This window comes from Mesoplodon bidens, assembly GCF_964165515.1.
Source record: "Mesoplodon bidens genome assembly, chromosome: 4".
Classification (NCBI taxonomy): domain Eukaryota; kingdom Metazoa; phylum Chordata; class Mammalia; order Artiodactyla; family Ziphiidae; genus Mesoplodon; species Mesoplodon bidens.
This window is the reverse complement of record NC_138160.1, coordinates 77,114,962-77,142,684: the sequence shown is the minus strand read 5'-3', so window position 1 is coordinate 77,142,684 and position 27,723 is coordinate 77,114,962. Positions and strand designations below refer to the sequence as shown.

The 27,723-nt window shown below is 38.6% G+C and overlaps 1 protein-coding gene and 1 long non-coding RNA gene across 9 annotated transcripts in view; one reads left to right on the top strand and one right to left on the bottom strand.

The window, feature by feature from the left end:
- The window catches only part of LOC308616980, a 56,374-nt gene extending 41,231 nt beyond the window's left edge, over nt 1-15,143 (bottom strand). Inside the window, exons 1-2 of one of the 2 annotated variants that reach the window (XR_014015798.1) lie at nt 15,040-15,143; nt 10,058-10,158 (exon numbers count right to left, since the gene is read on the bottom strand). This is a non-coding gene — a long non-coding RNA (uncharacterized lncRNA). Of the gene's footprint in view, nt 1-10,057; nt 10,159-12,579; nt 13,479-15,039 lie in introns of those variants that run through there. The other variant, XR_014015799.1, reaches the window with a different exon arrangement.
- ARB2A (ARB2 cotranscriptional regulator A) overlaps nt 15,141-27,723 on the top strand; it is a 451,132-nt gene continuing 438,549 nt past the window's right edge. For all 7 annotated transcript variants that reach the window (XM_081233582.1, XM_081233583.1, XM_081233580.1 and 4 more), the window contains exon 1: nt 15,141-15,288. The gene's annotated coding sequence lies outside the window, so the exon portion shown is untranslated. The remainder of the gene's footprint in view (nt 15,289-27,723) is intronic.

The following is a 27,723-nucleotide window of genomic DNA, read 5'->3' as shown; positions in this document are numbered from 1 at the left end:
GGATATTTTTCTCATTAACATATATGCACCCAATACAGGAGCAGCTAAATACATAGAGCAGATACTAAGAGACATAAGGGAGAAATCAACAATAATATAATAGTAGAGGATTTTAACACCCCATTTTTATCAATGGATAGATCATCCAGACCAAAAATCAATAAGACAACAGTGCTCTTAAATGACATAATAGACCAGTTGTACTTAGTAGCTATCTATAGGACATTACATTAAAAAACAGCACAATATAGATTCTTTTTAACTGCCTATGGAACATTCTCCTGGATGGATCACATGCTAGGCCACAAAACAAGTCTCAACAAATTTAAAAAGATAGGGCTTCCCTGGTGGTGCAGTGGTTGAGAGTCCGCCTGCCAATGCAGGGGACACGGGTTCGTGCCCCGGTCCGGGGGGATCCCGCATGCCGCGGAGCGGCTGGGCCCGTGAGCCATGGCCGCTGGGCCTGCGCGTCCGGAGCCTGTGCCCCGCAACGGGAGAGGCCACGGCAGTGAGAGGCCCGCGTACCGCAAAAAAAAAAAAAAAAAAAAAAAGAAAAAAAAAATTTAAAAAGATAGAAATTGTATCAATTATTTTTTCCAACCACAACAATATGAAACTAGAAATCAATTACAGAATGAAAAATGGGAAAAGAACAAACACGTGGAGATTAAATAACATGCTACTAAAAAACCAATAGTTCAGGCTTCCCTGGTGGCACAGTGGTTGAGAGTCCACCTGCAAATGCAAGGGACATGGCTTCATGACCTGGTATGGGAAGATCCCACGTGCCATGGAGTGGCTAGGCCTGTGAGCCATGGCCACTGAGCCTGTGCATCCGGAGCCTGTGCTCCACAATGGGAGAGGCCGCAACAGTGAGAGGCCCGCGTACCGCAAAAAAAAAAAACAAAAAAAACCAATAGGTCAATGAAGATATCAAAGAGGAAATCAGAAAATACCTCAAGACAAATGAAAATGGAAATGTAACTCTCCAAAATCTATGGGATGTGGCAAAAGCACTTCTAAGAGGGAAGTTTATAGCAATACAGGCCTACCTTAAGAAACAAGAAAAATCTCAAATAAACAACCTAAGCTACCATATAAAGGAATTAGAAAAAGAAGAACAAAGCCCAAAGTCAACAGAAGGAAATAAATAAATATCAGAGAGGAAAGAAAGAAAATAGAGGACAGACACCCCACCCCCCCCAAAAAAAAAACATTAGAAAAGATCAGTTAAACCAAGAGCTGGTATTTTGAAAAAATAAACAAAATAGATAAAGCTTTAGCTAGGCTCACCAATAAGTAGAAAGGACCCAAATAAACAAAGTAAGAGAGGAAAGAGGAGAAGTAACAACTGATACCACAGAGATACCAAAGAATTCTAAGAGAGTACTATCAACAGTTATATGCCAGCAAATTGGACAACCTGGAAGAAATGGACAAATTTCTAGAAACATACATCTTGCCAAGACTGAGTCAGGAATAAATAAACAATTTGAACAGACTGATCATTAGTAGTGAACTTGAATTTGTAATTTAAAAATCTCCCAACAAACAAAACTCCAGAACCAGATAGCTTCACAGGGGAATTTTACAAGACATACAAAGAGGAGATAATACTTATCTTCCTCAAACTAGTCCAAAAAATTGATGGGGACAGAATACTCCCAAATTCATCTACAAGACCAGCATTACCCTGATTCCAAAACCAGACAAATACACTACCAAAAAAGAAGATTACAGGCCAATATCTTTGATGAATACAGATGCCAAAACCCTCAACAAAATATTAGCAAACCAAATCCAACAACACATAAAAAGGATGATCCACTATTATCAAGTTAGATTTATTCCAGGGATGCAAGGATGGTTCAATATTCACAAATCAATAAATGTGATACACCACATTAAAAAAAGGAAGGATAAAAATCACATGATCATCTCAATAGATGCAGAAAAAGCATCTCACAATATTCAACATTCGTTCATGATCAAAACTCATCAAAGTTGGTATAGAGGGAAAACATCTCAATATATTATGACAAACCTATAGCTAATATTATACTCAATGGTGAAAACCTGAAAGCCTTTCCTCTAAATTCAGGAACAAGACAAGGAAGCCCACTCTCACCACTTCTATTTAACACAGTATTGGAAAACCTAGCCACCACAATCAGATAAGAATGAGAAATAAAGGTCATCCAAATCAGAAGGGAAGAAGTAAAACTGTCACTATTTGCAGATGGCGTGATATAGAAAACCTTAAAGTCTCCACCAAAAAATTATTAGAACTAATAAGTGAAGTAGGTAAGGTTGGTGGATACAAGATTAATATACAGAAATCTGTTGCTTTTCTATACACTAATAATACACTATCAGAAAGAGAAAGTTAAAGAAAATTCCATTTAAAACTGCATCAAAAAGAATAAAATACCTAGAAATAAATTTAACCAAGGAGGTGAAAGGCCTATACACTGAAAAGTATAAAACATGGATGAAGTAAACTGAAGATGATACAAAGAAATGGAAAGATATCCCATGCTCTGGGATTGGAAGGATTAATATTGTTAAAATGGCCAAACTACTCAAAGCACTCTACAGATTTAATGCAATCCCTATCAAAACACCCATGACAGGGCTTCCCTGGTGGCGCAGTGGTTGAGAGTCCGCCTGCCGATGCAGGGGACACGGGTTCGTGCCCCGGTCTGGGAGGATCCCACATGCCGCGGAGCGGCTGGGCCCGTGAGCCATGGCCACTGAGCCTGCGCGTCCGGAGCCTGTGCTCCACAACGGGGGAGGCCACAACAGTGAGAGGCCCGCGTACCACAAAAACAAAACAAAACAAACAAACAAAAAAAAACACCTATGACATTTTTCACAGAACTAGAGTAAATAATCCTAATATTTATATGAAACTAAAAAAGATGCTGAATTGCCAAAGCAATCTTGAGAAAAAGAACAAAGCTGGAGATATCACCCTCCCTGACTTCAGACTATATTATAAAGCTAAAGTAATCAAAATAGCATGGTACTGTCACAAAAACAGACACATAGATCAATGGAACAGAATAGAGAGCACAGAAATAAATCCACACCTATGGTCAATTAATCCATGACAAAAGAGGCAAGAATATACAATGGAGGAAAGACAGTCTCTTCAATAAGTGGTGCTGGAAAAACTGGACAGCTACATGTAGACAAATTAGATTAGAACATTTCCTCACACCATATACAAAAGTAAACTTAAAATGCATTTAAAAACCTAAATGTAAGACCTGAAACCAAAAAAAAAAAAAAAAAAAAAAAAACCTCCTAGAAGAGAAGATAGGCAGAACACTCTTTGATATAAATTGTAGCAATATTTTTCTGTCTCCTAAGGTAAAAGAAATAAAAGCAAAACTAAACAAATGGGACCTAATTAAACTTAAAAAGCTTTTTAGGAAACACATTGAGAAACACACTGCAAAGAGAAGATGAAATGAAAAGACAACCTACTGAATGGGAGAAAATATTTGCAAATGATATGACCAACAATGGTTAATAGCCAAAATATATAAACAGATAATACAATTCAATATCAAACAAACAACAACACAATCAAAAAAAAAATAGGTGGAAGACCTGAATAGACATTTTTTTCTAAAGAATACACATGGATGGCTAACAGGCACATAAAAATATGCCCCAAATCACTAACTATTAAAGAAATACAATTCAAAACCACAATGAGATATCACCTCACAACTATTAGAATGGCCATCATCAAAAAGTCTACAAATAACAAATGCTGACAAGGAAGTAGAGTAAAGGGAACCTTGCTACACTGTTGGTGGGAATGTAAATTGGTGCAGCCACTATGGAAAACAGTGTGGAAGTTCCTCAAAAAACTAAAAATAGGACTACCATATGATCCAGCAATTCCACTCCTGGGCATATCCAGAAAAAAATGAAAACACTAATCTGAAAAGATACATGCACTCCAATGTTCATCGAAGCACTATTTATAATAGCCAAGATATGGAAGCAACCCAAAGTGTCCATCAATATATACAATTGAATATTACTCAGCCATAAAAAAGGATGAAATTCTGTCATTTGCAGCAGGCTGCATGGAACTACAGAATATTATATTTAGTAAAATAAGTCAGCCAGAGAAAGAGAAATACTATATATGATATTGCTTATATGTGGAATCTAAAAAATAAAATAGATGAATGTATATAGCAAAACAGAAACAGACAGATACAGAAAACAAACTAGGGGTTATCAGTGGGGAGAGGAAAGGGGGAGGGGCAAGATGGAGTTATGGAATAAGAGATATAAACCATTATGTATAAAGTAGTTAAGCAACAAGGATATATTGTATGGCACAGGGAATAGTAGCCATTATTTTATAATAAGTTTTATTAGAGTAAATCTATAAAAATACTGAAACAATAAGCTGTACACCTGAAACTAATATATCAACTTAACTTCAATAAAAATATTTTTTAAATAAAAGGAACACTTGTATGCACACAGATAACAAAAATAAAATCTCTACATCGTTTTTTTTTGGCCATGCTGTGCAGCTTGCGCTATCTTAGTTTCCCAACCAGGGATCAAACCCGTGCCCCCTGCAGGGAAAGCATAGAGTCCTAACCACTGGACTGCCAGGGAATTCCCAAAGTCTCCACATCCTGACAGAAAAATAAATGTATTCCACTTATAAAATTCAAAAGTCAGGGGCATGTAGTTAATGTACAACATGATGACTATTGTTAATAATTCTGTATTGCATATTTGAAAGTTGCTAAGATAGTAGATCTTAATAGTTCTTAACAGGAGGAAAAAAATTGTAACTATGTATGAAGGATGTAGCTAGACTTATTGTGTTGATTTCACAAGAAGTTGACCCTTGCACATGTGTCTGAACTAGATGAGTCTACTTATAAACTAACTTTTTTCAATAGTAAATACAGCACTACATGATTTGAGGCTAGGTATAAAGAATACTGAGGATGAGCTATAAAGCTATATGTGAATTTTCCACCGTGTGTGTATATACAAAATTAAATCATTATACAGTACACTTGAAACTAATGATGTTATATGTCAATTACACATCAACGAAAAAAATGCACAGCAGAGTCCAAGCTTTAACACATCATCTTTAACCCAACTACATGGTACTAATAAATGAAATATAACAAATAAAAAATAGAGAATCAAAGATGGGCTCAAAAGTAAAATAAATAGATTAGAAATGAATTGAGAATCTACGTGTTCAAAATTGCACCCCTGTACTGACTTCCACCATAAGAGTGTAAAAAAGTCTACTGACCTGCTCCTGAAATGAAAAGTTAAAAGAACAAATGAACAAACAAATACCATTAAAGGCTCTGAAAATGGTCCAAAAGGCAAAGAGCACATCAAGAAACATCTATTCCAGAAAATCTATGAAAATTTGGTAAAAAAAAGGCTAGAGTGTGTGGTATTTAAACTAACACTGCTCTCTCCCTCTCTGCTCCAAGCAAGGCAGAGACTCCATTCTGGAGGGCTGCAGCCAATGACATGGGGTTCCCTCTCTCCCAAATTCCCAATCTGAGAACCTTCTACATATGTGAGGAGCAACATTCAACGTTTTTCATCCCATTGTCAACTACTTGGTGCAGAGGCTGAGTCCTTGGCAAGTGAAACAAGAGGTGAGGACTCCTCCAGCAACACCCCCCCTGCCCAACTAATGGAATGGAGGCTCTATCTATCTTAGGTGTGGTGCATTGAAAATACTGGAGCCCGGATCACCTTTGCCCTGCACATAAGGCAGTGTTTCCACACTAGGAAAGACAATTTTTTTGTGTGGTCCAACTTACCAATCTTTTCTTTTTTTTTTTTGCGGCACACGGGCCTCTCACTGTTGTGGCCTCTCCCGTTGCGGAGCACAGGCTCCGGACGCACAGGCTCAGCGGCCATGGCTCACGGGCCCAGCCGCTCCACGGAATGTGGGATCTTCCCGGACCGGGGCGCAAACCCGTGTCCCCTGCATCGGCAGGCGGACTCTCAACCACTGCGCCACCAGGGAAGCCCACCAATTTTTTCTTTTATGGTTCATATTTTTTTTTCTACACTGTTTACGAAATTTTTGCCTTTCCCAAGAATATGAAGTTATTCCCCTATTTTCTCCTAGAAGCTTTATTACTTTACCATTTATATTTAGGTCTATGACCCATTTTGAACTTTTTGTGTATGATGTTAAGGTAAAAGGCCATGATTTTTTGTGTGTGTGTGTCTATAAGTTCTCTATTTTGGCAAACAAATTCTCTCATGCTTGGAATTTACGATCTTTTGTTGATACTGTTTGGTATGAGTAGTAGTGGGCAATATTTAATATTCTTAAAGAATTAATCTAAGAACCATAATGCACCTTGAATACAATTGAGATGTATTGTTGGAAACATTCCATCAATGAGTTTTTCAGTCCCAGGATTGGTGTCATGAGACAAAGACCACAGACTGAAGGTCTCTCATAACTAGAGGCGAATGGCCATGCTGCTGGAGAGTAGTGAGGAACACTAAGACAATGGCCAAAATACCAGATGAGACAGACCAGCCCATACCTCAATGTACCCTACTGTAGGATTCCCAGTAACAGGAGAGGAGAGAAGTCACCTCAGTGACTTTTTTTTTTAACCTCAATGTCTTTTGGGTTCTAACAAGAACCCAGCACAGGGACAGAGGCTTCTTGCCCCACATTCATAAGGACACATAAGTTTCCCCTACACCCAACACTATCTCAAGAATTAAGAGGTAGAAAGGGGGCCAAATGTCAGATGATTTATATTCCTGATGGAAAGTTTATTCATTGGATTGAGTAAACATATAGCAGAGAACATTTTTTAATTGGAAAAGGTTAACTCTACCTGGTAAAATTTACCTTAGCAAAATTAAGAGCTATAGAACAAGATGAGATCATTTACAGAAAATAAAGTTACTGCACATAAGAATTGTGTTGTGCTGTATACTGTTTTTAGCTCTAACCTGGTAAGCATTGGTACAGTTAAGAGGTACACAGGCTCAGGATGTTTCACCCTAGGCAATAAAATCTATAAGCTGAATTGGTTACCCTGAAGCCAAATAGAGAGGGGAGGCTGAAGAAGCTTTTCCTTCATACAGGTATCTGATGCTGTGCCAGGAAGTTTTAAGAATAACAACAGGAATGGAGTTGATGGGTCATTTCAGTTGAACTGTTCCCTGGTGGCTACAGTGGGCCTAGGACCACAGAGTGGAGAGACAGAATTTGCTCTGAGAGTTGTCAACTAGAGAGCCTTTGCTATCGGCAGAGAACACTGATAATGGCTTTCAAACTTCCACAGAGTAATGCTTTCTTCCGATGAATTCTTATTCCAGGAAACCCAAAATATAAAAGAGATATGAAGGTTAAGAAGGACAGTATCTATCTGCTTTCTTATAATATCCCTGAAGTAATTCCATAACACTTTGAAAATCACTGAGGGAAGTGCCAGTTCAAGACAGGTCAGCTGAACAGACACAACTAACTTGGGCTCTGATACAGTTTGGCTGGAATCTTTTGCCTCAGGCTAACATGCTGAGAATGGCTTCCTATAGAAAGTGAGCGATCTGCCTGGGAAATGTCTTCCTGGAAATAATATGGATGTTGAGGTCTAAAACAAAGACTGCTAGCTGTACCTGCAACATCCATTCTCCCTTTTGTCTTGTGAAGCACATGGTCACCTTGAATCAACATAACATTTCCTAGTACTTAACAGCAGGTAGTGTTAACCAAAGCTTCAGAAATGGAGACCTGATTGAAATAAAGACTGCAGCCTGGGAAACACAGATTCAACAAACACTTGATTGTGTTCTACCAGACTACAAAATGGGAGAGGCTTATAAAGGCAAAAAGTTGCAAGGCCACAGTTAATTATATGAGTTGTTTTTCAAGAATTATGATTAGAGCTGGCAAGAAGTGAGGGTGCTTGGTAAGCACGGATTGGTTGGGGTCTGAAATGGTTGCACGGTTACAAAGGGAGACCTTGAGACGATAAGGTTGCAGCTGGCAAGTGTTGTTCTGAATATGGCTGGTGGTGTCCTTGGGCCTGGAACATTTCAAAGAAAGTTCAAGTCCTCAGTGAAGCAGAGACCAGAGACCATATCCTTAATGGCCACCTGACTCCATTTTGTGTGCCCAAACTGTGATTACTCTATTATAATTTCAATCTGACATTAGTAGTTATGTGTGACCGTATGTCTAAGTACTGACATATAAGATATAAACAAAAATGGTGTGAGCAACTTCTGGCTGGGAAATTCTTAAAGGACTATTCCTTCTGGCTGGAAGGTGGGCATAATGTCCAGAGTTAGAGCAGCCACTTTCATCGGTTGTAGATGGCACATATTGAGCTCAACAGAACCACAAAAATGTAGAAACCTGGTTCACTGATGATTGGAAAACTAGTCCTGGGGTACCTACACTTATGTGTGTGAGAAATAAACTTCTATCTTGCTTAAACTGCTGTTATTTGGTTTTTAAAAATCACAAACAGGGCTTCCCTGGTGGTGCAGTGGTTGAGAGTCCGCCTGCCGATGCAGGGGACACGGGTTCGTGCCCCGGTCCGGGAAGATCACACATGCCGTAGAGCAGCTAGGCCTGTGAGCCATGGCCGCTGAGCCTGCGCATCCAGAGCCTGTGCTCCGCAACGGGAGAGGCCACAACTGTGAGAGGCCTCCATACTGCAAAAATAAATAAATAAATAAATAAAATAAATAAATAAATAAAAATCACAAACAGCTAAATCTTAACATCTAAACAAATAAATGATATAGGAGAAAAGTATCACATAGCAAAGCTTGAGGTTACACTGTTCCTCTGAAAAAGATACAAAATTGACTGGGGGTTGCGGGGAGGGAGACAGAAAGACCAGGAGGGAAATTCTCCTCAAGAATAAAACCCGTCTTAGTTTAATAACTGTGAGAGACTTCAGCTTACCTTTCTATTTTCCACCCCTATATCCTTAAGGTAATTGTGACTAGGAAAAGCCCTAGCTACTGACTCAGAGCCTCATTTTTCCCTCCTGTTTAGAAAACCTCCACTTACACAACTACAGGAAAAATTAATGCCATGATTTACTTTGAAATGCTTTTTTTTAAAAAAAAGATATATCAATGGCTCAACAGAAGATGAATACATAAACAGCTATATGACAAAGCTAGTACAGTATAATAAAATGTTAACAGGAGAGTCTAGGTAGTGAGGACACATGTCCACTGTACTATTATTTTAACTTTCTTTATGTTTGTATATATTCATGATAAAATATTGGAAGGAAAAACATTCTAGTTACCTCTAAAGTAATCAACAAAACCCATTTTACAAAGACCTAAACAGAAAATCAGCGATCACCAGATATTCGCAGAAAATCAATCAAAGACAAGGATGACAATAAACAGAATAACCAACCTTAGAGGAAAGAGAGATGGTTGAGGAAACAGAAGAAAAGAATTTTCAGATGATATTGTAAACATAAAAGAACATTCTACTATGTAAAATAAGCAATCAGAAAATAAGAAATATTTCTTGAAAATTAAATATATTATATCTGAATATTTTTAAAAATTCAATGACGGAAAACCTATCTTGAACTTAAATAACATTAAGAGCTAAAACTTATTGAGTCCAAGTCACCATCACTGTTCATCTAGATGAACAAAATAGCCTCCCAAATTGTCTGCCTAGTTCTATACTGACCCCTTACAGTCAATTCTTAAAGCAGCCAGAGAGACCCTTTTACAATCAGATAGTGTCTCTCCTCTACTTACAGTGACTCCCCTTTTCATTCAGAGTAAAAAGTCTTAACAATAGCCTACATGATCCCTCATTCACACATCCCTCTTTCCTCTTGTACTACTCTTGTTTTCTTCTTTCCAGCCACTTTGGCCCCCTTAGAACTGTTTGAACAAGCCAGGTATCTTCCAAACTTAGTGTTTTTGATCTAGTTTTTCCACCATAGATTAGTTTTGCCTGTTCTAGAATTTCATATAAATGAAATTATAACCAGCATACCTTTTTTGTGTGCAAGGCTTCTTTCACTCAGCTTAATATTCTGAGGTTCATTCATGTTGTTCCAGGTATTAGTGGCTTCTTCCTTTCCATTGTTTAGTAGCCTGTTGCATGAATATACAAAAATTTGTTTATACCACTGTCTGATGGACACCTGGATTATTTATAGTTTGGGGCTATTGTAAATAAACTGCTATGAATATTCTTATATATTTTATCTATTGGCTTTTTACATTTCTTTGCATTTCTTTTAGTGGTTACTCTAAGTATTAAAATGTATATCCTTAACTTTCTATAGAGTATAAAGGTACATTCACTACTTACCCCATCCTGCCCCTTATGGTATAGCTAACTTTCATATGTACTATATAAGCCCTACTAGACAATGTTACAATTTTTGTATTTTAAAGTTATATGTATTTTAATGAAATTTAGAGGTAAAACATATATTTACTGAGATATTTGCTACTTCTGATGCTCTTTCTTCCTGAAGATTTGAATTGCCATTTGATTTTATTTCCCTTCCTTTAGCATTTCTTGTAGTGCAGATCTGCTTGTGATAAAGCCTTTTACCTATAACTTTTTATTTCACCACGCTTGAAGGATATTTCACTAGATACAGAATTCTGGATTGACTGTCTTTTTCTTTCAGCACTTCAAAAACGGTCCACTCTCTTCTGGCTTCCACTGTTTCTGATGAGAAGACCCAAGTTCTGATCATTTGGCTCACTGTTCTCCTATATGAATGTGTCATTTTATTCCTGCAGCTTTCAAGATTTTCTCTTTATTGCTGGTTCACAGAAGTTTGACTTTCTTGTGCATAGGTATGCTATTTTTGTGTTATATATGACCAAGTTCACTGACTCTATCTTCACAATTTCCATTCTTCTGATAGGCCCATCAAGTGAATTTTTAAAAATTTCAGATATTTTGTTGTTTTGTAATAGAATTTCCATCTGGTTCTTTATTATAAATTTTACATCTCTGCTGAGAATTCCTGTATTTTCATTCATTGTGAGTATTCTTTTCCTTTAAGTCATTAAGTATAGTTATATACTTATAGCTCTTTAAGTCCTAATGATTCCAACAATGAAATAGCTTGGGATCAGTCTCTATTACTTGTCTTTTCTCTCTCTCTTAGGAGAACTCGCAGAACTCATCATATAGTTGTACTCACAGCTCAGATTTACTATAGGAATGTAGTGTGTGTGTGTGTGTGTGTGTGTGTGTGTGTGTGTAAGAAAGAAAGCTCATTATAAGGATGCGGGAATATATCTTAAAAGCCCACTGACCATATTCAACATTAAATATATCAAGTTCCAGTGAATATTGGGAGGTGGAATAAGTTTCTGAGGGTATTTGGGAATAATCAGGTTGCCTACAATACAGACATCAGTGTATAAGAGGATTAGAATGAAAAAGAGTTAAGAGTAAATTTTGTGCTTAAAGAAGTAATTGTGGAGAACCAGGAATAAAAGAGTTCAGGCTTCCCTGGTGGCGCAGTGGTTGAGAGTCCACCTGCCGATGCAGGGGACACGGGGTTTGTGCCCCGGTCCGGGAAGATCCCACATGCCACAGAGCGGCTGGGCCCATGAGCCATGGCCACTGAGCCTGTGAGTCCGGAGCCTGTGCTCCACAATGGGAGGGGCCACAACAGTGAGAGGCCTGTGTACCGCAAAAAAAAAAAAAAAAAAAAAAAAGAGTTCAGAATTGAGATATAAACTGGAAGGGAAAGTTCATAAAAGTACCAAGAAGAGATTGAAGAATTACTCAGTCCTAATATTCCAATGAGGAAGTACCATTTCAAACTTGAAAACATGATTTTTACATAATTATTTGACATAATGTTTTAAAATTCATAGTTTCTCTTATTTATATTATACATACACACACATATTTATGTCATAATATGACATATATTGAATATGTGGTCCTTGGGGGTGGAGGAAATAAGCAGAAATCCTAATTTTTCTTGTAATACTACAATCTAAACCTTCTTTGTCAGATGTTTTACCCTACCTAGGCATGCATTATGGCTCTTCTGTTTACATTAGGATAATTTTGGAATGTCTCAGTCTTGGTTATTTGAAAATCCAATATGATCTAAATCACTTTAAATGTTTTCTATTCATTGCTTCTCTTCATTCATTCTTTCTTTTTTTTTTTTTTTGGTCTTCCACATTTTTTCTGCCTTCTCTGATTTTAATGAACATTTTATATGATTCCAGTTTCCATCCTCTCTTAAGATACCAATTAAAACTTTTTTTTTGGATGTTCTAAAATGGTTGCCTTAGAATTTGCAATATACATTTACAACTTACCTAAGTCCACTTTCAAATAACACTATAATGCTTCATGGGTAGTGAAAGTACAAAGTATTTTCAATTTCTCCCTCCTGTCCTTTATAACACTACTGTCATTCATTTCACTTACCCATAAGCTATAATCAAAGAACACAATGTTGATATTATTTTGAACAGTGTTATCTGTTACATTAATTAAGAAAAGTTTAAAAAATATTTTACCTTCATTTATTCCTTCTCAGAAACACTTTCTTCATGTAGATCCAAATTTCTGATGTATAACATTTCTACCTCTTTGAAGAACTTCTTTTAACATTTCTTGCAGGGCAAGTCCACTGGTGACAGTTTCCCTCAATTTTTGTTTGTCTGAGAAAGTCTTTATTTTTCCTCTATTTTCTAAGGATAATTTCACTGGATATCAAATTCTAGGTCTTCAAGACTTTAAATATATCATTCCATTTTCTTTTTGCATAGTTTCTGAAGAAAAGTTCAATGTAATTCATATCTTATTTTTTCTCTGTAGGCAACATTGGTTGTTTTCTCCCCTCTGACCTCTTTCAAGATTTTCTCATAGCCTTTCATTTTCTGCTGTTTGATTATATATGCCCAAGTGTAATTTTTTAGTATTTATCCATTTTAGAGTCCTCTAAGCTTCCTGGATCTGTGGGTTTTAATGTGTCATTAATTTTGGAAAATTCTGTCCTTACTTGAAATAGTTCCTTTGTTCCTTTTCTCTCTTCTCCTTCTAGCATTCCCACTATGCATACGTTAAAGTTTTTGTAATTTCCCTACTTTTCTTGGATATTGTTTCATCTTTTTCATTCTTTTTTCTTTTCAGTTTTGGAAGTTTCTATTGACATATCCTCACTCTAGATTCCTTCCTTGGTTGTGTCCAGTCTACTTATGTGCCTACCAAAGGTGTTTTTCATTTCAGTTCCTGTGTTTTGGATTTCCAGCATGTCCTGTTGATTCCTTCTTAATGTTTTCATCTCTCTGCTTAGTGTCCCCTTCTGTTTCTGCATGTTGTCCACTTTCCTTCCACTTCAAAGGCTAGAGTGGTCTGGAGTTGAGTATTTTCATTCCACTAGGTTGGTAACCCCCCAGTTGGTTAGGCTCTGGTAAAATAGTCTCCCTTAAAGGCAGATTCTATTAAGGAAAATAGAGAGCTCTGGGTATATTTGAAAATGCTCACTTTTCCTCTCCCACTGTCAAAAGAGAATTTTTATCTGATTTTCAAAGTGAGAAGCTGGTAGGTCTCCTGGAGGTAGCAGTCACAAAAGTGTGCCCCGCCCCAAGCAATGGAACCACTTGGAGTTTTAATTCTCAAATTAGTCCATGAGTTTTAATGCCTAAAGTAGTCCACAGAGAGCTTCTGGCAATTCATCTATTACAAGTGGAGACTAGATTGTAGAAAAGAACAGAAGCGTGTAGAACAATTAAGAAACAATTAGAGCATCCAGTGAGGACTAGCATAGTAGTTGTAGAGGTGGTGAGAATTGGTTAGATTTAGGATACCTTTTGAAAAGAGCCAATAGATTTTGCTGAGGGACTGACTGGATGTGAAACTTGAGAGAAAGAAGAATCAAACTATGACCTGAACAATTCTAAGAATCAATATGCCATTTACTGAGATGTAAAGATATGCAACAGGAAGAGGGAAACAGGTTTTGGAAACAGAAAATAGTTTGAAATGCATGTTAAATATCCTAGTAGATATGTTGACTAAGAAGTTACATACGTTAGTATAAAAATCAAAGAAATCATGGCTGGAAATGGTTATTTGGAAGCCATCAGCATAGTGATGCTATATAAAAGACAGTGAAGGAAAGAATGAGATTACCTGCGGAATAAAGGTGGCTAAAGAGGGGAAGAGAGCTGGGACACGCTAAGAAATGAGGCAGAGTCTAGCAAAGAAGAATCAAAAGAGCTCTGTGAGTTCACAAAAGTCAAATGAAGAAAGCGTTTCAAGTCTCAAAAAGGAGGATGTGATGAACTGTGTCAAATGCTGGTGAATGGTTAAGCAAGATGAAAACTAAGTGTTGCCCCTTGGATTTATCAGGATTGTTTAAATTACAGATATCTACAAACTCCCTTTTCATGAAAACATATAAACTAGCTAAGAGGTCTCACATTCAAGTGTGCGTAAGAATTAAAGACCTAGAGTTTATACTTAACATCACGTATCCTGCACTTTGTGGGCCACTTAGGGGATTTTCATGAGTAATTTTTACTCTCAGGGATTTTTACCGTAAAGGCTGAGTTTAGATCCAACCCACTGTTAGCGATGTGATCCTAGCTTTACACAGCTGTTTCCAATCTATCCTATTAGCAGTCAGTAGATACGAAAATGAGTACCTACTTCACTTAAGTCATTACTTACAGGTAAATTTAATCTTCTAAATCTCGACTTTTCCACCCTCTGTCTTTTCTGGAGTTGAAGGGACCAGGTGAAGCGGGATAAACCATGTGTGGGAGAGTGAGCAATTAGTGGCATGGGCACTCTCCCAACTGTTTTTAAACTCCGCTTGGAGAACGAGGCTTCACGGTGGCCCCATACTCTGAAGTTACCCAGGAAGGGGTGTCCCTTACTTCAGAAGAAAGGGCGAAGGAAAGGCGAAGAGAGCCCACAGGGACATAACAGGACAATCCCTCCCTCCCGCACGCCTCTCTCTCCCTGTTCACCTACCGCCACAAGAACCGAACCAGCGACCACGCCCCGCCTCCTTCCGGCTTGTCGCGGCCGCCGCCGACGTGAGCGCAATGACGTTTCAGTCTCCTGCGGACCCCGGAAGTGCAACTGGAACTTGTTCGGGGCGCGGATCCGGAGAGGGAAAGTCGTAACAACCGCACGAGGGAGTTCGGCTGGCGAGCTGGAAGGCCACGCCTCCTCCCGCCTCCCCCAACAGCCCTGTAGCTGGGGGCAGAGCTCAGGTAGGACCTGCGTTTGCCGGGTTGTGAACTCCCGGGGGGCAGGCCCGGGCCGGAATCTGAGGAAGAGGCTGGCCTTGGTTCGTCTCGGGTGGGGGTCGCTGGCGCCGCGTTTCCTGCGGACACTTCTGCCCTGTGTACAGGACCCCGCTGATGGGCCGCTTACACCTGCCATTTCCACTTCCGAGGCGGGGCAGGACACGTGTGTTCCCTGGATGAGTCTCCTTACTCTTGGACGTTTGGGGTTCCGGGAGCCTAGAGACTGTAGCGTAATGGGCCTTTCTAAGCTTTCTCAGGTGGGGAGGTTTGGTGGTTCTCTGGTTGAAGATTTTTCTACGAAAATGATCATCACCTACCAAACCTTTACCAGAAGACATTCGCTGTAGACAGAAGATTAAAGTGCAGTTATAAAATGCTCCCCAAACTTGTAACATGCATGGGCGCTGGTGGGACATTTCACTGGGATGAATTCTTAATTGAATACTTTTGACTTTGAAATAAAGTTAGGTATATTTTGGAGGCAGTCTTCTCTTTCCCTCATCCAGAGATTTAACATATTCTTCTGGTGCTCCAGAGCGTGTATTTGTTATGCCAAGTAATTGGTTACTTAATTTTTGGCTATATTTATTGACAGTCTTGTTGCCTTTGTCTGTTTCCCCAAATCCTCCGAAAAGTTGCAGAGGGAAAATCCTTTGGTTTTCAGGCTAGCGAGTGCCTTGTACCATTTATCAAAACAGGTGAAATGTGATGCAATCCACGGTATCTTTTTGTCTTAAAGCGGTGTTAGGGGTGTATTCTTCGTGCTTGTTTTTTATCCCTCATTGTGAGGGACAGATATACTGTATTCATTTGATGTATTTAGAAAATAAGTCAGGGAGCAGTTTTTTGACATACTGGTACCAGGCTTCTATCTGACTCTTTAAGTGTTCCTTCCACTTAAGCCTAAACCAGGAATGCTCTGGATGGCTTAGAAGCAGTGGCTGTTGTGAAGCTGGTAAATGGTAGAACAGCACCAACACCAAGAGGGCAGCATGACCTATGAAACCGTAACCATGCACCCACTCATTCCATTAACAGGTATTTATGGGCCTACTTCAGTGTGCCAGGTGGTGTTCTAGTTGCTGGGCTTCCAATAGTGAACAAAATGGGCAGTCTTTGTTCTGAAATTTACACTGTAGCGGATAGAGAAGGACAGTTAGCAAGTAGATATATCAAGTAGTGATAAGGGCTATGAAGAAAAATAAAGCACATTGAGGGGAGAGAGAATGATGGAGGATGCTGTTTTAAATAGGGTGGTCAAAACCTGCCTCTCTGATAAGAGGACTTTTGAGTAGAGATCTGCATGAAATCAGAGAGTGAGCTCTGCAGGTATGTGGGTATGTGTTTTAGGCTAGGAAAAGGCCCTGAGGCAGGAATGCATTGGTATATCTTGGAATAGCAAGGATATAGGCATCAGTGTTTAAAAATCTCAGGAATATTTACTCAGTGTTTTGTGTGAGCCTGAGAGATCTTTTTTATTGACAGCCTGTTTTTCTCAGCTTTCCCAGACAGACCTCTATGAGGATAATCTGATGTCTTCAGATATGTAGAGATGTTTCCAAGCTTTTCATTAGTGCAAACAAAATTAAGCACTATTTACTCAGTTGAACATAACTTGAGCTGTCTGTTTTAGGGTCAGATTGGGTTTGTACAGTGGCCGTGGATAACTAAGTAGCAAGTGAAATAAGCTAACTTACGTCAACTTCACTTTTCATTCCTTTTTTTAAAAATTGTGGTAAAATATACATAACATAAAATTAGTCATTTTAACCATTTTTAAGTGTACATTTCAGTGGAATTAAGTACATTCACATTGTTATGCAGCTGTCACTACCATCCATTTCCAGATCTTTTCATCTTTCCCAGCTGAAACTCCATACCCATTAAACATTAACTCCCCATTCCCCTCTCTCTTCAGCACTGGGCAACCACTAATCTACTTTCTCTTTGAATTTTCTGTTTCTGGTCTAGATACCTCATATAAGTGGAATCATATGACATTTGTCCTTTTTTCACTGGCTTATTTTGCTTAGCATAGTGTCTTCAAGGTTCATGTATGTTGTAGCATGTGTTAAAATGTTCTTCCTTTTTTTTGTGGTACGCGGGCCTCTCACTGTTGTGGCCTCTCTGGTTGCGGAGCACAGGCTCCGGACGCGCAGGCTCAGCGGCCATGGCTCACGGGCCCAGCCGCTCCGCGGCATGTGGGATCTTCCCAGACCGGGACACGAACCCGTGTCCCCTGCATCGGCAGGCGGACTCTCAACTACTGCGCCACCAGGGAAGCCCATGTTCTTCCTTTTTAAGGCTGAATAATATTCCATTGTATATATAGACTACAATTTGTTTATCCATTCATTTGTCTGTGAATGCTGGGGTTGCTTCCACCTTTTGGCTATTTTGAATAATTCTGCTATGAACATGAGTGTGCAGATATCTGTTTGAGTCTTCTGCTTTAATTCTTTTGGTTATATACCCAGGAGTGGAAGTGCTAGATCATGTGTTAATTCTATGTTTATTTTTTAAAGTATCGACGTATTATTAACAACAATGGCTACACTATTTTACATTCCTACTGGCAATGCATGGAGACTCCATTTTCTCTGCATCGTCACCAACACTTCTCCACGTCCTCACCAAGCACATTTTCTCTCTTATTATTTTTTTTATTAATAGCCATCCTAATGGGTGTGAAGTAGTATCTTGGTGGTTTTGACTTCCCTACTGGTTGGTGATATTAAGCATCTTTTCATGATATTAAGCATCTTTTTGGCCATATGTATATCTTCTTTGGAGCACTATTCATTTAAGATCTGATTTTTTTTTTTTTTTTTTTTTTTGGCTGTGCCACATGGCTTGTGGGATCTCAGTTCCCAGGGATTGAACCCGGGCCATGGCAGTGAAAGCCCAGAATCCTAACCACTAGACCACCAGGGAACTCCCCTTAAGGTCTGATCTTAATAGAAAATTTTGAAGGTTTTTTGGGGTAAATTTTTTAAGGGTTAAGAAAGTAGCCACCTTGTCTTCTGTTACTTTTTTAACCCTAAAATACTGTAGTTGTAAAAACTTAAATTGTCTGTAGACCAAGTATCTGCAGTAACTCCAAAGTTAGAAGTAAAAGAAACCATAAAGCATATTTTGTAAAGTGAATGAACCTCTGGATATCAGACTGTGATGAAAAGAGTTCTGAAAAGCCAAAGATCATCCCCACCTGCTTTTTGATTCTTTTTTATTTAGAAGGAAAGGAGTGTATCAATTGGCTGACTATGGCTGTGAAGTAGATCTCTTTTTTTCTGGTAGCTGAGAAGAGCAGGAAAAGAGATAAAAATGATGGAGAAACAGAAAAAGAAGAGTTAGCAGTTGGATGTAGCTAGATGGAGAATGGCAAAGGAGATCAGTAACAGTAATGGACCATAAGCACCAGAACTGACAGCAGAAGAGGGGGACCTGGCAACAAAGTGACAGAAAGTAATATAGCTCTACAGAGTGGAATGGGATGGGGGACAGGGTGAAAGTGCACATCACCGGCTGTATCTCAGCATGTGGTTCTGAAGTCAGCCACCTGGCCCTAAGTGATTCAATAAGACCTACTGTATACCAAGTAACATATGTCGGTTCATCTGGTTCAGCAGTTAGTATTTGGAGGGTGTGCAGTGTATACAGTCCTACAGAAGTAAACTAAGTTGTTCAGACCATGTATCACATCATTTCCAACCATAGAGTAATGAGGTTTGAGTAATTTAATGAGTAATGTGTAATTTAATAGTGTTCAGCATTGTTAAGAAAAAAATTTTTAAATTATCTGTTTAAGAGAGGAAGGAATTTTTTTATTCAGAATGGCTGATGACCCATTAGTGCAAGGTTACGCATCTTTTTTTTTTTTTTAACTATTGAATGTTTTGTACCCTATTCTTTATTAAATACTCTTTGGGTACTGCATTAGCTAACTGTTTCAGTTATAAAGCTTATTTAAGTTGATTACTTTGCTTTGATTTAAAGTAATGAATGAAAAATTGTACCACATTTTTGCTTATCATTCTTTGACAAATTAAAATTGATTAATTTGCTACAGATGAAGTAGCAGATGACTAACTTGCTTAACGTTTTACAGCTAAGTTAACGATAATTTAGAGGTAATAGTGCTGTGCTGCTTTCTCTGTTATTGTATTCTTATCTCCTTTTTTTGAGAACAGTTCATTTTTGTAATATAGATACTACAATATAGATAACAGATAAATTTTTACTGTAGGGAAAAATATCACTGTGAAGACAGATCATTCAAGCAAAGCATTTATTGTATGTTTGTTTCCATTTCTTTATAGCAGATTGAATATTTTAAGTGTGGTCTAGGTTGATAATATACTTAGGGTTGATTTGCTCAGAGGTTAGAGAGGTGCTAATAAGACTAAGATTGTGGATTTGGGCCTTGTAAGGCCCTTTAATAGCTAATTAAGGGAATGATAGCAACTAATACCCAACATTGTAACTGCCAATGGCTGTGGGATGTGGCTACTATTCCTATCCCCTGCTAATCACATTGCCATTATCTGTGATAGGTATAAGAAAACAACATGAAAGATACTATATGTGGCTCAACAGATACAGTATCTCTATTTAAAAAACAATTTGGAGTTAATATCCAAGGTAATGAAGGAATGTGATACCCTTTTCATTTACAAAGCATAGCTTAGTTTTGTGTGCTTTGTTTTAGAACATGGAACAAGCTAGAATTGTGACCAAGTTTATAACTCGAGGTGATGTAGTTTAAGAAGTTGAAAAGTTTGATTAATTGATAGGTGAGATGCTCTGTTGATTTGAATTACCCCATTCTTCTTGATATCATCGTTTTTGTCTATAATATGGAAATGACTCTGTTACTAACTCAAGTAGTTCAGGAATTAATCAATCATCTTGGTCCATTTGGTTTAATACCCTTTAATATAGTTGGAGTATTTATCTTAAATGGTAATATCCAGGAATTGGTTGGGTGGCAGAGAGGAGAGGAAGGATCAGATCAGGAGGTAAAGGAAGTATTGGCAGTAAAGAAAGGGGGTTTGTCAACAAGTATTAGCTGAATGGGGATTGGGCACTGGTCTCGAAAGAGATGGGGAGAAGGGAGGGATAAAGGAACAGAGAAGGGCCCAAGACCTACATGAACTGAAATATGAGACAAGGAAAACAGGGCAATAGTTAGGCAGGGTTTCAGTTATCTAAATCAGTAAAAGATGGATACCTAGTCATAAGACAGTCTGGACCCCATACTTGAGGATCTTACGTGCTGGTTGGGGTGTCTGCTATAAAGACAAGACTTCAGCAAAATTTTTTGTATTATGATAGAAGTATGTATAGGATGGTATGGGAGAGGCACAATGCCTTACCTGGGGTTATTGAAAGGCTTTGTGGAGAAAATGCTACCTAAGTTGAAAACTTAAGGATGAGTCATTTAAAAATAAAGTGGATGGGCTTCCCTGGTGGCGCAGTGGTTGAGAATCTGCATGCCAATGCAGGGGACACGGGTTCGGGCCCTGGTCTGGGAAGATCCCACATGCTGCGGAGCAACTAGGCCCATGAGCCACAACTACTGAGCCTGCGTGTCTGGAGCCCGTGTGTCTGGAGCCCGTGCTCTGCAGCAAGAGAGGCCACGATAGTGAGAGGCCTGCGCACCGCGATGAAGAGGGGCCCCCGCTTGCCGCAACTAGAGAAAGCCCTTGCACAGAAACGAAGACCCAACACAGCCAAAAATAAATAAATAAATAAATAAATTTAAAGTGATAAATCTTAGAGATTTTTTTTTTAAAAAGTGGGAAGGCTCTCTAGACAGAAGAAATAGCTCTCAGCAGTCTGGTATTTGTAAAACACTAAAAGGAATTTGCAACTATTAGAGCAGAAAGTTTGATTGTAATGAGAGATTGATTTGGAGAAAGAGATAGGAACCAAGTCATGGGGGGAGGGGCAGAGGATGTGAGGAGAACATTGTATAGTTTGATAAGGGGCCTGGACTTGCCTCTTTAGGCAGTAGGAACTATTGAATGGTTTCTCTTTTCTCCTGTAGGGTAAAGGATTTAACCTTGACCCAAAAGAGGTCTGGCCTTTGCCCTCAGCTTCTGGATGGTAACCTCTAGTATTTTTGTTTTCCTTGGAGCTTTGGGTCACATTGTCTAACAGTGTGATTTAGGGTAGGGGCTGCCTGTAGCCAAAGAGAGTATGTGACTTAGGGTAGGGACTTTGGGTCCCTTGGTATCAGTTGACCTGGAAACTGAGATCAACCATGTGGGCAGTCATTCAGTCATGCCTGTGTAATGGAGCCCCAATAAAACTCTGAACACCATGTCTCCTGTGAGCTTTCAAGGTTGACAATAGTCCGTGCATATTATGACATATAGTTAGCAAGAGAACAACATGTCCGTAACTTCACAGAGAGAGGACATCAGCAGCTCTATGTTTGGTACTCTCCTGAACTTTGTCCGATATGCTTTTTCCCTTCCCTGATGTTAATCTATTAATTTTCCTGTGGTAAACTATAATCATGAGTATAACAGTTTTCAGTGAGTTCTTTGGGTCTTCCTAGTGAATTATCAAGCCTGACGGGGCTTTGGGAGTCCTTTGAACTTGTAATTGGTGTTAGAAGTGGAGGTTATCTCTTGTGCTGACTGTGCCATCTAACTGTGTAGTTGTCCAAAACCTTTCACATCTCCTTTCTCTGTTTCTTCCTTCCTCTGATTAGGGATAAAAGTGGCTTTAGCATTTGAAATCAGGGCCAAGTGAACTGATGATGTTGAAGCACCCTATCTTCTAAGATTGAGGCTGTTTGGAAAAGTATCAAGAATGTTATAACACAAATGTTCCTAAACATGATGTTACCCCTTGATACTTTCTAATTGCTGTGGACTCAGTTGCATTCTCTCAAAATTCGTATGTTGAAGCCCTAACCCCCCAAAAGTAATTAAGGTTAAATTAGGTCATATGGGTGGGACCCTGATCTGATAGGATTGGTGTCTTTCTATGAAGAGACACCTGAGATCTCACTTGACTTCCCTCTCTATCATGTTAGGACACAGCAACAAGGTGACTGTCTAAAAGCCAAGAAGAAAGTTCTCACCAAAAGCCAACCCTGCCAGACCTTGATCTGAGATTTCTGGCCTTCAGAACTGTGAGAAAATAAAGTTCTGTTGTCTGAGCCACCCCGGTATTTTGTTATGGCAGCTGGAGCAGACTAATACACCAGTTCATGACTGATCTTTTTTCTTTTTCTTACTCAGCGGTTGGGTTCTGTGTGCGCTAGTGGAAGAATGTTAAGAGTTCGATGAACTCAGTTTTCCATAGACCCACTTTAATGTTGAATCACCTGAAATTGTTCAAAAACTTGAAACAAAGAAAGGCCTCAAAGAGGACTTTTAGATTATACACCATCTAAAGTGATTGAGAAAAAAAGTTGGTACATGGAAGTAGAAGAAAGGAAGAAGGAAAAATGGAATGAAAAATGATAGGTGGTAGGGTCTTTCCTGTAGGTTGGATTCTGGCCTGAACTTTATACAGGATGGCTCTAGGTTTGGTTCTAGGATCCAACAAAGTTGGTTTTACTGGAGACCATTTTGGACCTCTTTTGTCCACCATCAAAGCATTTTTGTTCTGTAGCCTGTTCTTTTAGGGTCTTTTCCTACTTTTTTCTAGGTGACTAATATGATAAAATCAATTCATGCTAATGTATTTCACAGGTAATTGTAAGAGTATTATTGTTTATAGGTAATATTTCATTATTTTGAAACAGTGTGAGTGATTTAATGGTGAAATTTAATCTGCATAGGAATACTGCAAGTACTTCTAAGAAACTAGATGACTCCATTTTATCATTGAAAACATCCTAGCATCATACAGATTAGTTTCACTTCCCTAAAAAATCCTCTCTATTATGCATATTCAGCCATCCTTCCTCCCTAACCCCTGGCAACCACTGATCTTTTTAGTCTCCATAGTTTTCCCTTTTCCAGAATATCATATAGTTGGAATCGTACAGTATGCAGGCCTTTGCTGGTTGGCTTCTTTCACTTAGTAATATACTTTTAAGTTTCCTCCCTGTCTTTTCATGGCTGGATAGTTTTGTTTGTTTGTTTGTTTGTTTTTGAGTGCTGCTGAATAATATTCTTTTGTATGGATGTACCACAATTGATTTATTCATTCACCTACTGAAGGACACCTTTGTTGTTTCTAAGCTTGGCAGTAATGAATAAAGTTGCTCTTAATATCTGTATGCAGATTTTTGTGTGGACATAAGTTTTCAAGTAATTTGGGTAAATACCAAGGAGCATGATCCTGGATCGTATGGTGAGAATATGTTTAATTTTGAAAGAAACTGCCAAATTGTCTTCCAACATAGCTGTATCATTTTACATTCTCACCAACAATGAGTGAGAGTTCTTGTTGTTCCATATCCTTGCCAGCATTTGGTGTTGTCAGTGTTAAGGATTTTAGCCATTCAGATAGGTGTGTAGTGGTATCCCATTGTTGTTTTAATTTGCAATTCCTTAGTGACATGATGTTGAATGTCTTTTTGTAAGCTTATTTTCCATCTGTATAACTTCTTTGATGAGGTGTCTGTTCAGGTCTTTTGCCCATTTTTTAATTGGGTTGTTTTCTTATTGTTGAGTGTTAAGAGTGCTTCATATATATTGAATAAGATACCTTTATTAGATATGTCTTTTGAAAATGTTTTCTCTCAGTCTCTGGCTTTTTTCATTTCCTTGACAGTATCTTTTACAGAGAAAGTCGTGGCTCCTTTTTGTTTAACAGTCCTTTTGTTAATTTATTTCTGGCTTCTCATGTTTTACTATACGCAGCAAAAAGAACCAGGTGGCACATTCAGCACTCTAGTTGGAAATCTCCTTGTTAGATCGACCACTTCATTAGGTACATTTTGTACTTTCCATATAATTCCATGGGATACTGAAATTGCTGCCACTACATAACAACCCCTTCCTCGAGTTTCCAATAACATTTACTTTGCTTTCTTGCAGGTCCTCACCCACAGCCTTATCAAAGACCATGGGGCGTCTATTAACAGATTCTTTGGGCTGCTGTAGGCTTTCTCTAACACTCTTTTCAGAGCCCTCTGCCTGCTTCCTCAAGCCATTCTTGAGGTTTTTGGTATGGCAGCATTCCACTTGCAGGTACCAGTTGGTTTCTACTGCTGCCCTAAAAGTAGTTGCAGTACTAAGGTTTCTGTAAAACAAATCACGTGGTTGACCGAATTATAGCACAACTTGAATTCACAATCCTAAGGGAAGGATTGGGACATTGACAATTGGGATGGGTACATATAGGCAGATTCTGGTGAAGCTAGACACCTTGGATCTCTAAATTCTCTTGAACCTTCTTTGCTAGTAGAAGCAACCCTTCTACTCCTTCCCAGGAGGCCTGGCTCCCCTGATCTAAAGAACTCGTAATGGCCTCCCACAGTGGATTGCTGATCTTCCTCTTTTCTTATTCCAACCACCTTCCCTTGCTTCTAGACCTATAATCAAACTTGAGTCCAAACAGACCCCAGAGGGTGAGGTAAAAAGTTTACACGAAGATGTGTGTGATTTTCATCAGTTTATATCAATAGAAATCAGGGAATTGTGTGTGGGAATGGATTCTAAGAATGTGGAATCAGGTTAAAGGAATATACAGTTGGGTCAGGCAGTGGTGGGGCTGGTGGTGGCAGTGGTTATGGTGATGTCAGGGAATCCTGTAAGGATTATATTGTTAAGAGGATATTCTAAGTTAGAAAATGAGTGATAATGGGGACCTAAATTAAGACAACAGTGTTGGGGATCCGAAAGAAGGAAGTGATGCTCCTTGTTCCTTTGGTACATTATGCGTAATGTTTTAGCACTTGCAATTTTATTAGTTAATGGCCTCTCTCACTAGACCAAGCTATTCAGTTGCTAGGACCATTTATTTTTGTAACAGCATGAGAAGCAGCAAACATTATATGCCAGGTATTGTTCTAAGAACATAAAATACATTAGTTCAGGGCTTCCCTGGTGGCACAGTGGTTAAGAATCCTCCTGCCAATGCAGGGAACAAGGGTTTGAGCCCTGGTCCAGGAAGATCCCACATTCCGCGGAGCAACTAAGCCCATGCGCCACAACTACTGAGCCTGTGCCCTAGAGCCCGTGAGCCACAACTACTGAGCCTGTGTGCTGCAACTACTGAAGCCTGCACGCCTAGAGCCCGTGCTCTGCAACAAGAGAAGCCACCGCAATGAGCAGCCCGTGCACTGCAACAAAGAGTAGCTCCCACCTATTGCAACTAGAGAAAGCCTTCACATAGCAACGAAGACCCAACATAGCCAAAAATAAAAATAAATAAATTTATTTTAAAAAATACATTAGTTCATTTGATCCCCACAGCTATCCTTTAAGTAGGTACTAATGTTAAGTGCATTTTTTAGATGTGGAAACAAGGTTACAGTATTGAGGGTCCTCAGGACAGCCCTTAGGTTTGATCATTTGCTGGAAGTACTCCCAGAACTCAGAAAAACTATTAAATTCACAGTTTCAGTCTACTACAGTGAAAGGATACAGATTAAAAACAGCAAATGGAAAAAGCACATAGGGCTGAGTCCAGGAGAGACTATGTATTAGCTTCCACTTGTCCTCTCTCAAAAGTCATACAGAAAGTGCTTAATTCTCCCAGCAACAGTGTATGACAACAAGTGCAAAGTGTTAGCAACGAAGGACGCTCTCCTGAGCCTTGGTGTCCTGAGTGTTTTGAGAGTGTCAGTCATATAGGCATGGAGTGCCCCCATGACCAACTCAATCTCCAGCCCCCGCAGAGATCAAACTGATACAGCATGCCACAGGATCCAGGTGAATAAAAACATGCATTCACCATAAATCATATGGTTAGTATAAACTGTATGGCATGGCCCAAGGCCTCAGGCGTATGGAGATACTACTATCAGGCATGATATTCCAAGGACTTATAGGTTAACTCCCAGAAGCCAGTCAAGAGTCAGTCTTTCTATAGAATATACAGATTTTGGACATCCCAAGCCTTCTGAGTTAACCTTTCACCTGCACACCTGGAGGTTAAGTACCTTGCCCTAGGTATTACATAGAATAAATGGCAGAGTTAAAATTTAAGCACAGGCATTCTGGCTCCAGTGTCTGTTGTTTTAACCATATATTCTACTGCCTTTTGGCATCGCTTCTGTCAAACACAGAATCTGATATGTTTGAGGCATTTAATAAATTTTTATTATGTGAGTGAATGAAGGAATGATAGGAAACTGTAGGCTAGGTCTACTGATTCAATAAAGCTCATTAGTTTTAAAGCTTTTGCATGAAATACCACATGTCCATATCTACTCCCCAGCTCTCTAAAATCTATGTAAGTTATTAGACACTCATTGAAGATCAGCTTAAGTTTCTTTTTTGCTCTCTTCATGTGTGTATATATTGCTCAATTGACTTGAGTAGTATAATTAGAAATCTAATTATTTCTAATGCGTTAAGAAAGTATATGACTGCTTGAAATTTCAATATTTAGAGCTATTTTTCTGGTTGACAGTCTTATGAATTCCTCAATAGCAGTTATAATTATAGTCAAAGCTAAATACTTGTGATATTTAGGTTATTTTTCTATTTGTGTGTATTTGCTAATTTCTCTTGGGATAAATAATAAGGTTTGGCTGAAATGTAGAAATAATCCCTCCTCAAGTAATAGTTTATATATTTGTCATACTTTTTTCTACCCACAGGATATATCATTCTCCATGGAATGAGTACTACCATAACATGTAAAGATTTTAGGGAAATAGGATAAATCATGCCAATTACCATTTATTTTAACATTTAAAATGTCTCCCCACCTTTATCTGTTGTAGCTTAAGGTATAATTGAAGTGCAATAAATTGTACATATTTATATAATTTGATGTTTTAGCATACTTCCTTGAAACTCTCATCACGGTCAAGATAAGGAATATTTCTGTCACCTCCAAATATTTTCTTCTGCCATTTTTCATTGGTTATTTGTATGTCTTCTCTCAAGAGGTAGCTGTTTAAATCTTTTGCCTACTTTTAAATTTGCTTGTCTTATTATTGAGTTGTAAGAGTTTTTTAAAAAATATAATCTGTACAAGTTTTTTTGTGTGTGTGTGTCTTCCAGATATTTTCTCCATTCTGTGGCTTCTTTTTCATGTTCTTAATGTTATTTTTTGAAAAGCAAACATTTTTAATTTTAATGAGTCACAGATTATCAATTTTTATCCTTTTATGATTTGTGGGGTTTTTTTTAATTGTTGTTCTGAGAAAACTGCCTGCTGTAAGGTTCCAAAGATTTTCTCCTGTGTTTTCTTCTCAATTTTTATAATTTTAGGTGTTATATTCATGTCCGTGATTTATGTTGAGTCAGTTTT